Genomic DNA, 12,597 nt, shown 5'->3' on the forward strand with positions numbered 1-12,597 from the left:
CGATTGTTCACAAAAAGATCCCAAGGCGACCATATCCTTTGATATTTTTCCAGCTGGTTGTTGATGCATACGGTGAGGTACTCCATCCGCTTTGTCTCTTGAATTCTCAACTCCAGATCCTGGAGTAGGAGGAAGGGTCTTTTTCCAAAACGAAGATATTAGACATTTCGCCGAGGTCCAAATGTGAAGGAGCAGTCTGGCCGAGTCCCTCGAAACCCCCACAGGTGGAACATTAAGTAGATAATTGAACGGGTCCAGAGCGACCTCATATCCCAGAACTCTACGGATCAACCTCCCCACCTCTCTCCAAAATGGAGCAAGGACTTCGCAGTCCCAAAAAAATGTGGGTGTGGGACCCCCTATCCCTCGCACACCGCCAGCATTGGTCCGGTGTGTTGGGGAAGAGCCTATTCAGGACCTCTGGGGTATGATACCAATGCATTAGTATATGGAGGTCTTTGCTGCTCGCTCCCAGATGGACTGCCACATTAAAGTAAAGTTGCAAAGGGTAAGATTGTGTTAGTGCAGGGATCGATTATGTCCACAAAACTAAAAAGCCGTGCCTGAACCCATGGAGTTGTCACCCGATTGTCTGTACTGTTCTGCAAAGCTGAAGTGTATAAAAATGGTGTCAGTGGAGATTCGATTGGAGCTAGTGAGAAGACTTTTCTAGCCATTCGCCAAACTTGTCTTGTGAAAGCCATGGGCCCCAAAAGACTTGTATCTGAGGCGTCTGAAGAGTTTCCATGCAGTAAGGCACCCAGATGGATTGGGGTTAGCCAGTCCTGCTCTACCTCTCTCCATCTATCCACTGAGGTCAAATTGGTCCAGGCAGGGATACGTCTCAGGTGTGTGGCGATGTAATATTTCCATATATCAGGGAAAGCTAGGCCACCCATCTTCCTAGGAGTCAACAGAACCGTCTGAGCGATTCGGTGGCGTTTATAAGCCCAGACATAATTATTTAACCATTTCTGGACTCGTCGGATCGCCAATCTCGGGATCGGTATGGGAAGTGTTTCTATTAAATATAAGAGTCTTGGAAGGATCGTCATTTTAATGGAGGTCATTCTCCCAAAAAACGATAAGTGGAGCTTGTCCCACTTGCCTAGTGTTTTTTTTGAGATCTTCAAAAAAAGAAGGGAAGTTTTGTGAGTAGAGCATTTTGTATGTGTCTGTTAGGTATATCCCTAGGTATTTTAAATGGTCTTTTTTCCAGGTGTACATGACGATTGTAGTGTTGCGATGGTCTATGGCTTTAGGTTTAGTGGTAGAGCCTCTGTTTTTGTATCATTAATTTTGTATCCCGACAAATTACCGTATTCAGTTAGAATTGAGTGCAGATTGGGCAGGGAAATCAGGGGATTTCGTATTGTTAAAAGGACGTCGTCTGCAAAGAGCGACAATTTGTACTCACGCCCACCTACCTGGATTCCTTGAATATCTGGGCTCTCCCTAATCTGTGCAGCTAGGGGTTCTATGCATAATACGAATAATAAGGGGGACAGGGGGCACCCTGTCTGGATCCGTTATAGATGAGGAAAGAAGATGATGACGCATGGGGAAGCTTCACCGAAGCTTCAGGGTTCGTATATAAGCCCCGGATAGCCTGCAGAAAAGGTCCCCTGATGCCAAATCTTTTAAGTGTGGCAAATAGGAAAGGCCAGCCTAGCCTATCAAAGGCCTTTTCCGCATCGAGACTGAGGAGCAGGCCCTCCCCCCTCTGGTGGTTTAATACATCTATAAGACGTATCGTTCGTCTGGTGTTGTCTCCTGCTTGTCTATTCAAAACAAACCCCACTTGATCCCCATGAATCAGCTGCGGGAGGAACACTGACAATCTAGTGGCCAGAATTATTGCGAATATTTTTAAGTATGCGTTCAGCAACGATATTGGGCGGTAGCTTGCACAGTCCGAGGGATCTTTTCCTGGCTTCGGAATCATTGTTATGTGGGATTTCAGCATCGAGGTAGGGATTGGGTTACCATTAAGGAATGAATTGAATAGAGTCTGCATGTGAGGAATGAGTGTGTCATGGAATACTTTATAGTACAAGTACGACCGATCCCGGAGCCCTTCCATTTGGGAGTTCTTTAATTGTGGAAGTCAATTCCTCAATGGAGATTGGGCTATTGAGTGTATTAAGGGCATCCGCATCTAGTGATGGAAGTGACTGAGCGACCAGGTATTCATTGAGTAGATGATTTCTTGTTTCTACATCTGATGGAAGCGCTGAGGGATGTGAGTATAATTTAGCATAGTAATCCCTGAAGGCGTTTGCGTGTCCCTGGGGGTCATACATCAGGTGTCCTCGTGTATCCCTAATAGTCAATTCTCTATATCTTTTTAATGCTTCTTCGCTGCCTTCTTGTTTTAGCTTCTTAAATGCCTTGTTCTTATTTATTGCCCCTTTTACATCCTTATTTAGCCACATTGTTTTTCTCCTGTTCCTAGCCCTTTTATTTCCGTACGGTATGGCTCACTCGCAGTGAGTGTTTAATACCGATTTAAAAATTTCCCATTTTATTTTCTGTGCTCCAATTTTTGAGGACATTGTCCCAATCAATTCGGCGAAGGTCTTCTCTAAGTTGATCAAACTTTGCTTTCATGAAATTCAGCGTTTTTGTAACCCCCCTCCAAGGCACATTTATTACCACTTTTAACAGGGAACAAGCTGATCAGAAGAACTCTTAACAAATATTGGTATCTGTGAAAAAATGACCCATATTTGAAAAAAATACTACCTCCAGCTCCAGGGATCACATTTAGGAGGGGGCAAACCATTAAAAATATTATAGCCCTTTAGTAAAATTCGGACACTCCCATCTCAGGAAGAAAGTAATTTTTTGGACAATTTTTTTATGTAGTAATAATAATACTAATAATAATAATATGTCTTGACAACAATAATAAATTAAGTAGTGGAGTTTTTAAATGTGTGTCAAAAAAGTGCTGTAGTTGTGAGATCTTAAAGAAGTTGTCCAGTTACCAAAACTGATTTTTTTTTTCTCTCATAAATGTTGCTGTTATGGGCCTCTCCACACATCTATTATGTTATTTCAGCAATATTACCTTTTATCGTGCTCTAGCAGCACATCCTCATTTCTGGCTCCAACTCTGATGGGGTTAATCTCTCTCCTGACTTCCTGGGTTCTGTTCCTACAACTTCCATGATTCTTTGCATGGGCTGTATCTAACACACCCACTAAGTTCTCCACCCAAAGACTCCTCCCTGCCTTTTCCCTGTGTCTAGATGTTATGGAAGCACTGATTGAAATCACAAGTGACACAGCAGCAGCTCCAAGCTCTGCACAAACAGGGGAAGAAAGCGTCTATCTTCTGCTTGTTCTGATATAGTTCATAGTGTGTGTGTGTGTATAGAAATTATGTTTAGTTGGCGCAACATGTGAACAAAATAAATAATTGGGGGGGGGAAATGGGGTCATGAAATTGCTTTTTCCCCTCTTGCCTAGTCTCTGTGTGTCATCCGTATCATCCGTGTGGCATGCATTTTGCAGGCTAATTTCACATCAGCGGGGTTTTTTTTTGCCTGTAGGCAAAAAAACACAAACCGCATATGTCCGGATCCTGTAGATTGAATGTGCAACGCATGCAACCGAAATTGTTATTTTACCGGATCCATCTGCAGCGGGACACAGTATTTATTGGCCGGCACTGGAGTCAGCTGAACTCTTGATCTCACAGCCTGCACACGCTGTGATGGATGCAGGTTAACAGCAGTCACTGCCTGCTGCCGATCACATGTGACCATGTGTGGGCTTTGTGGTCAGGTGTTCAGATCATCTGACTCCAGTGTCGACCGATTACTTGTTTTGTGTCCCCTTCATGCATCACTGAGAGTGCGGGCTGTGAAGTCAGCTGAGTTTGGCCAGCACTGGAGTCAGCTGATCTGAACTCAGCTGAACTCCTGACTTCATAGCCAGCAGAACAAGTAATCAGATCAGCGGACTCCAGTGTCGGCCGATTACTTGTTCTGTGTCCCACTGCATCCATCAGAGTGTGCGGGCTGGAGTTCAACTGAGTTCAGATCAGCGGACTCCAGTGCCGGCCGAACTCAACTGACCTCACAGCCCGCACACGCTGTGAAGAATGCAGGGGGACACAGAACAAGTAATCGGCTGAGACTGGAGTCAGTGGATCTGATTACTTGTTCTGCTGGCTGTGTGGTCAGGAGTATAAAATGTTCGGGTGCTCGATGGGCAAAGCCCATGCTGATTTTTTTTTTTTTTAAAAAAATCATTAAAAAATAAAAAACAAAAACCCCCAAACACCTAAAAATGCGCGGGCATTTTCTATTGCTAAGGGTAGCCCAAGCAGCTACTGGCTGCTAACCCCCACTGCTTGGTGTTACCGCAATGGGATATCCAGGGAAGCCCTTTAAGGGTTTTTTTTTTTCTTTTGCCCAAAAACAAAAAAAGATGATGTGGGCTTCGCCATATTTTTTTTGTATGCTAGCCAGGTACAGCAGGCAGGTACGGGCTGCCCCAACCCCAAGCTGCCTATTTGTACCCGGCTGGGAACCAAAAATAATAGGGAAGCCGTTTTTTTTTGTTTGTTTTTTTTCATTATTTCATAAAATTCATGAAATAATTAAAAAAAACTCGTGGGCTTCGCCCATTTTTTGTGTCCAGCCAGGTGCAACTAGTCAGCTGGGGATTGGAATCTGCAGCGCAGGGTGGCCCAAGCTTTCTGCTCTCATGCTCTCACCCCCCCGCTGTGAATTGAAGTCCACAGCCGTCCCAGAAAATGGCGCTTTCATCGAAGCACCATCTTCTGGCACTGTATCCAACTCTTCCAGCGGCCCTGGTGCCATGTGGCATGCTGGGTAATAAGGGGTTAATACCAGCTTTGTTTTACCAACTGGTATAAAGCCCGAGATTCTTAATGTCAGGCCAAGTTTGACCTGGCCATTAAGAATCTGCAATAAAGGGTTAAAAAAAGATATCACACAGAGAAAATATACTTTATTAGAAAAAAAAATACACAGACACATTAGGGACTCCATCTTTATTACTCCCTCTCACCCCTCCACAATTGATAGAGAGAGATTTCTGTACTGACCATGCCAGGAGAGAGAGAGAGTTAAGATAGAGAGGTGCTCTGGCATATGTTGTGCTGCATGTCACCAACTTGCTCCACTCTGTGACTTGTTGTGCAGGTGACAGAGTGGAGTAAGTTGGTGACATGCAGCACAACAAGTCACAGTGTGGAGTAAGTTGGTGACATGCAGCATGACAGGTGACAGAGCAGAGCAAGTTGGTGACATGCTCTGCTCTGATACATGGTGTGCTACATGTCACCAACTTGTCGGTCTCTAGCTGTGTCCGATCACCTGTACTGCTTGTGGGAGTACAGGATCACACTGCCCGGCACCGCATGCTCTCCTGACAGCTGAGCAGAGCGGTCGGCTGTGCTGGATAGTGCGATCAGATACTTGCGCAACTTCAGCTGAAGAAACCCTCCCTGTACTCCACTAATCTGCCAGATGCTAAGCCCTCTTCACCGCTCCACACTGGCACCTCGTACCATTCTCTGGATCCTCCCCTTGATGCTGGGCTGGGACGTGCCGTAGTCACCGCCCACAGCCCAGTCAATCAGTGTGAGTGGTGCTGGCAACCCCTGATGTAACGTCAAGTCTGAGAGCCCAGAACTTGACGTGATGTCAGAGGATACCAGCGGCCACAGCACAAGGGGGGGGGTCATGTGACTGGCACTGAGCGTGCAGGATAGCATGCCAGAACTGGAAATAGAGGCTAATTAAGAAGACCCTAAAATAGTAAGTTACACTCATAGAGAAAATAAAAAAAAATGGGTGAACCACCCCTTTAAATCATGGAGCTAAAACAATAGTGTCCAACAGTACAGGTGAGGCTATAAGAATCAGAGAACATCTGACATGCAATAGTGACTTTGTCATTTATGTAATAAGTTGTGATTGTGGTCTTCAATATGTGGGTCGTACCACACACAAAAAGTGCTGTCCCGTATGAATGGGCACTGGGACAATACTAAGAATGGATTTCTCAAACACAGATTATCCAGGCACCTGCTCTTGAGGCACAATAAAGAATTTAAAATGACGAAGAAGGTGACGAAACGCACGTCGGAGGTGGGAGGCAGACACAAGAGCCAGGAGACATTTGAATGAGTAAGTGCACAGTATTTTGTTGGTATAAGTGCAATAATTATAATGCTGTAATTGTTTACATTCTTTAGGAAGCTGCTAAGCCATTGTGCACTTTATTAGGCCAAGTTTGAGCCATTATAATTGACTTTGGATATTATAGCAGGATTGGTCAGCAATTAGGCCGCTGCAATACCATTGTTTACACTACTTGTGAAGCTGCTAATTCACTATGCACTTTATTAGGCTTAGTTAGAGCTATGTGTAATTGTTTTTTGAAAATACAGCAGGATTGATCATGGTAGTGATCAATAGCTAATGGGATATTGCAATAGGCACATTTGCACTTTATATATAATTTTCTACTGTGTATATAATATTGATCAGTGATATTGATATCTGTGGTTATTTATAGTCAGGTGTTTATGCTGAATATTATAAATTTGTTGATTGAAAATTTAATGTCTTATTTTGGCTCTTTGTCTGCTTCCACACTGGTGGGATTGTCCTTTTTTATGGTTTTTTAATTTTTTTTTTTTCCTGAATAAAAAATATTGATTTTAAAATTATTATATTGAAAGGGTGTCAATTGATTCATATTTTTTTAGGTCTGTTAATAGACATAGAATATTGAATCTGTTTTGATTAGAGAGATCGGAACTTTTATGTCTTTGTTATTCTCTCATGGTGCATATATCTATATAGATGAAATATTGGGATTCCTACAGTCAGGTGTGCAGTTTACATTAATACAATGTATAAAAAGGGGAAATTTCAGCCTCCTTTTTGACTTCTCCTTTTTCCAGCACTTTTCCAATGTATTCCTGACGTACACTCCCCACCATGCTGTTACCCCAATCAGCCGGTTGCTGCACCGTTTACCTATATTTGTATGGGGCTGGTCGATGACTTTGGCCGCAGCATTAGTTACAATGTGACATCATTCGCCTGCATTACGCTGCAACGTACAGTGAATATAAGCTACGGGAAGTATATCGTGCCAAAATCTCTGTGCAGTCCAAGCCTTGCTGCACCCGTTTAAGGAAGTGGCCTGGGTGCTGTTCCTTCCATTGAAGACACCAATCGCGTTTATTGTATTGTCCTGTAGCATAATGTGAATTGCGTCTTTCGTAAATAATGTATTATGTGAAATGTGATCATAGTGTGAATTGTAGGGGGCGTGGCCTGGACATGGAGCCGACAGGAAGCACACTGTAAGAGCTCCTCACCAACGGCTGCAAACACCACCATCCACCAGCGATTAAAGAAGCTTACCGGAGCCAGATGAGAGGGAAAGCGTGTCTCAGGTCGCATACACCTGCCAGAGGGACTTCCAGCCGCGGGGGGCAAGGTATTGTGCCATTCCTGACCGAGTCCCAGCGTCCTACCAGGCCTGTAATGGCGACCGGGACCCGGCTGACACAGCCTGAGCGCTCTCCTGCTTCCCCCGCCCGCTCTGCACAACAGCCAGGTGGAAAGTTACTGACTGACCCGGCACCGCAAACCTCTGGAGGGATGACTCCTGGGAGAGACGCCGGAGACCGGCCTGTGGTGGATTATGGGGGAGGGGTGAGCAGTGGGAATATGGCTGCAGGGCGCGCTTCTCCCTCTGGGTCCTCACAGGGCAGGGGATCTTCTGCCTCCCTCCCTGACTGCTCCAGCACACCAAGCACCCCGCGGTCATTCCCTGCCCCACAACACTCACATACCCCAGCAGCTGGCTCAGGAGAGGCCATTGAGCAGAGCTTGCTCGCCCTCCCCTGCCGTGGAAGGGAGAATACAGCTACTCCCCTGCAACATTATGGGGATGAACAAGGCTCAGAAATGTCAGCTCTAAGAGACCAAATCAATGCTATGCCAACCAAAATGGATATGGAGGGATACATTGCCCGCCTGGAGGCTGTTTGTAAAACGGAAATTCGCTCCTTGAAGGAGGATATGTCATCACTGACTAACTCCGTGCGGGCCCTTGAATCGTCCACCCAGGATTTATACTCTCAGCAAAGTTCACAACAGCAGCTTATAGATCAGCAGGCTCAACAGATCCACCTCTTGTTTGACATGATGGAAGATGCTGAAAACCGCAACAGACGAAATAATATACGAATTCGTGGTTTACCAGAGTCAGTCGGGCCTCAGGATCTGATCTCTACACTGCAGAGGATGTTTAACTCCTTGTTGGAACGTCCCCTTGAAACACGCATTGAAATGGACAGAGCACACCGGGCACTGGGGCCCAGAAACCCGGATCCAGAGAGGCCAAGGGACATTATTTGCAGGGTACACTTCTTCCAGATCAAGGAGCATATTATGAGAAAAGCAAGAGATAAAGGTACCCTTGATTTTAAAGGAACTCCCATCCAACTTCTAGCGGATCTTTCCCGATCAACACTTGCAAAAAGAAGAGCCCTGAGACCCCTACTGGAGGTTCTACGTAACAACAATATTGCTTATTCCTGGGGCTATCCTTTTCAATTACAAGTCAGGAAGGGTCCCAATCTGATCATCTTGAGATCTCCGGCTGACCTGCCAGATTTTCTGTCGGCTCTGGATCTCCCTGGGATAAAGTTACTGGACTGGCCATATACTACACCTCCACCCCAGAGAGTGGCCTGTCGTGGCGGTTCCTTCCCCTTTGATCAACACCGTACTCAGCGACAAAGACCTCAGAAGTCGCCGAGAACCTCATCGGTGGAGACTTGAACTCTCGGGACCTCTGGGTGATAAGTGTTGTTCGGGAGAGGAGTTAGGGTTATCATGGCCTACTCTGATACCTAACCAATATTGCCCAATATCTGCCCCCCCCCCTTTTTTTTTTTTCTCTCTCCCCCCTCCCCCTTCTCTTTTCCTCTCCCCCCCCCCCCCGGGCATCACCAATTCTAATAATGTTGGGATTCTCTGTCCCCCCTCTCGGCATGCTCTAATGCTGGGTTGGGGTACTTGAACCCCCCTGGGTATATATACCTCTCCTAAAAATCTTACGGGATGTGAGTTAGAGGCGGGAGTTTATCTTTATCTCTCTTGCCACATTCTTTACTTTGTTGATGTGATTAATTTACTGAGCCTGAGTTGTTAGTAGAGTTGAGCGCGGTTCGTGGTTCGTGGTTCTCCAGTTCTAGGCTCGAGTGATTTTGGGGCCTGAGTTCGCTCTAGTTCTAGATCGAACTAGAACTCGAGCTTTTTGCAAAAGCTCGATAGTTCTAGAAACGTTCGAGAACGGTTCTAGCAGCAAAAAAACAGCAAAATCCTAGCTTGGTTTCTGCTGTAATAGTGTAAGTCACTCTGTGAATCACACTATTATGACATTTCAGTGTATAGTGTGCGTGAACAGCGCCTTCAGATCACTGCTGTTTGTATAATGGCGATCGCCATTTTTTTTTTTTTTTATTGTCTTCCTTCCCTAAGCGCGCGCGTCTTGTGGGGCGGGCCAGCATGTCAGCCAATCCCAGACACACACACAGCTAAGTGGACTTTGAGCCAGAGAAGCAACGGCATGTGTGATAGGATGTCCATGTCACATGTCCCTGCATTATAAAACCGGACATTTTCTTCCAGGACGCCATTATCTGCCTTCTGCGTCTTTGCTGTCAGACATCACTGTCGCAGCTCCGTCCTCCTGAGTCCTATAGCCGATACAGCTGTATGCGCTGCATACACAGCGTTAGACAGCATAGGGAGAGCACTTTATAGCAGTCCTTTTAAGGGCTCAAACCGGCAGGGTCAGAGAGCCATAGGTGACAGGTCCTGCAAACAGCAACAGCGTCTGTGTAGCCAAGGTCAGGGATTTCCTCCCTGCATTTCACCATTAGGAGGGAATAGAAAGGCAGGCTTCCATTCCTCTACCCAGAGCACCACAATCCTGCCACTGTACCCTCTTGTCCTCTGCACACTCCAACTCATTATAACTAAGCCATTATACTAGCAAACACTCAGTGTACCTAGTGGCATCCTAAACGTGGCTATTGGACTTTGCTATAGTCCCACTAGTGCAAAGACATTTGCAGAGCACGTCTGCCTGCATTGCACACTCAAACTTTTTTAAACTAAGCCATTATACTAGCAAACACTCACTGTACCTAGTTGTATCCTAAACGTGGCTATTGGACTTTTGTCTATTCACAGTATTGGAACGTTATTTGCAGCACGTCTGCCTGCATTGCACACTCAAACTTTTTTAAACTCAGCCATTATACTAGCAAACACTCACTGTACCTAGTTGTATCCTAAACGTGGCTATTGTACTTTTGTCAATTCACAGTATTGGAACGTTATTTGCAGCACATCTGCCTGCATTGCACACTCAAACTTTTTTAAACTCAGCCATTATACTAGCAAACACTCACTGTACCTAGTTGTATCCTAAACGTGGCTATTGTACTTTTGTCAATTCACAGTATTGGAACGTTATTTGCAGCACATCTGCCTGCATTGCACACTCTAACTTTTTTAAACTCAGCCATTATACTAGCAAACACTCACTGTACCTAGTTGTATCCTAAACGTGGCCATTGTACTTTTGTCTATTCACAGTATTGGAACGATATTTGCAGCACGTCTGCCTGCATTGCACACTCTAACTTTTTTAAACTCAGCCATTATACTAGCAAACACTCACTGTACCTAGTTGTATCCTAAACGTGGCTATTGTACTTTTGTCTATTCACACTACTGCAAATCTATGTGCAGCACCTCTGCATGACAACCTCCTGCTCTGTTTTTAATAAGCTATAATGATAGCACAAAATACTGCCATTTAGTGGCATCATAGAACTGGCTGTTGTATTCCATTAGTGCCCCACTGGTGACAAGCTATTTCTAGCACCTCTACATCACACCCTCATGCACATTTTGCTACGCTAATGTTATAGCAAACTCATGGAATTCATTGCTGCATTTCATAATTCGGAGGGATAGAAAGTCAGGCTTCCTTTAGCTTTTCCTTCTGTTCATAGACAGCATCTCCAAGACAAATTTCCCCTCCACGTCTAAGTGTGGAGAGGCAGCTAGTGCGCATGCGTGTGCCGATGTACCCCAGCTGAAGCCTAATTACAGTGTTTCGCGTAGTGAGTATGCTCAGCCTGACTGTGTTATTCCTGCCGCTAAGTCTTCTTTTCGTGATACAGCGCATGCTCCCACACTAAGTGTGAAAAGCCTCTTTGCACAGGTGCTTGCATTCCGTGCCGGGTCTAAGTCCTGTTTTGTGCCTAGACACCATGCTAAAGCTGATAGTCTTTTTTCAGAGACTGTATTTCGTGCTACTGAGCATGCTCAGGCACTTCCTGCATCAGAGACTAGGTCCGGTAATGAACTCTTTGGCCCTGGCACTGATGTGGGGGTCCCATATAGACCACAGGGCATCAGGTGTCCTCCCAAATGGCTTGCAGAGGCCCACACCTATGACTTGTCACCGCATTGATGGTCAGACGATGACTGGTGAGGTGTTTGGGTCATGGCAGCCATGAGGTCATCATTGAAGTTGCGTTTCCAAATAGGACGCTAGTTATGCCACTCATGACGTGTCACTCTACTTTTGTCTCCAGGAGGTGCATTGTGGTTCACCCTGGTTTGGGGCGGACCCAGGTTATAAAAGTGGCTGGAGCCAACAAGGAGGTGCGCAGTCTTCTATTATGCTCCGAAAGAGCACACCTCCATGTGTTGAACCAATTGCGGCTTTAGGCCAGAGGTAGGCAGGGATAGGGTGGTGGATGCAGGCCACCACCACAGTTGGTAACGCAGAACGGTTAAGACCAGCTCCTGTCCTAACAGTCCTGCTTGTGCAGCCCAGTGGCATTAACAGGCCTGCTGCTGCTGATGCGCCTGCTGTCCACAGGTGTGGCCCCTACGCACACGTTCAGCGTACTCAATGGCCCCTGTGTTGTTAACAGGGAGTTCCTCGGCTGGGTGGGCATGTGGACCCTGTGACGCTAACAGGGCTCCCAGTCTCCAGATCCGAATGGCGTCTAACTCGGTTCAGGCTACTATTAGTTTCATAGCCACACAGCTCTGTATCCTCCACCAAAACTTCAAGTTGCCAACCTCTCCTTTTCCAACTGGGAGCACGGTGGACACTGACTGCTGATGGGGATATATACCTTTGTCTTTCTTTTCTTATTAATTTTCGTTATATAGCGGTCACAGATTATATACCACTTTATCCAAATCTGCCAGTCCCACTGTAACAGATGTTGTTTCTTCAGCAAATGTTACAGTTGCTTAACCACCAAATCCACGGACCAAAACTTTTTTCCCCTTTCCAACACACCTGTTCCCCTTTCCAACAGCATCTGTCCTTTTTCAACTCATTTTGGGATATGACCAAAAGTGCAACTGTGCAGGGACACCGTACTCAACGCCATCTCAGCACAGCAGCCATCCCTCGGTCCCTCCGATGTGGACAAGTAAAAGACCATTTCCTCCTATCCATGACAAAGCGTTGAGATTCACTCTGTGC

This window comes from Anomaloglossus baeobatrachus, chromosome 2 (genome assembly GCF_048569485.1).
Source record: "Anomaloglossus baeobatrachus isolate aAnoBae1 chromosome 2, aAnoBae1.hap1, whole genome shotgun sequence".
NCBI lineage: Eukaryota > Metazoa > Chordata > Amphibia > Anura > Aromobatidae > Anomaloglossus > Anomaloglossus baeobatrachus.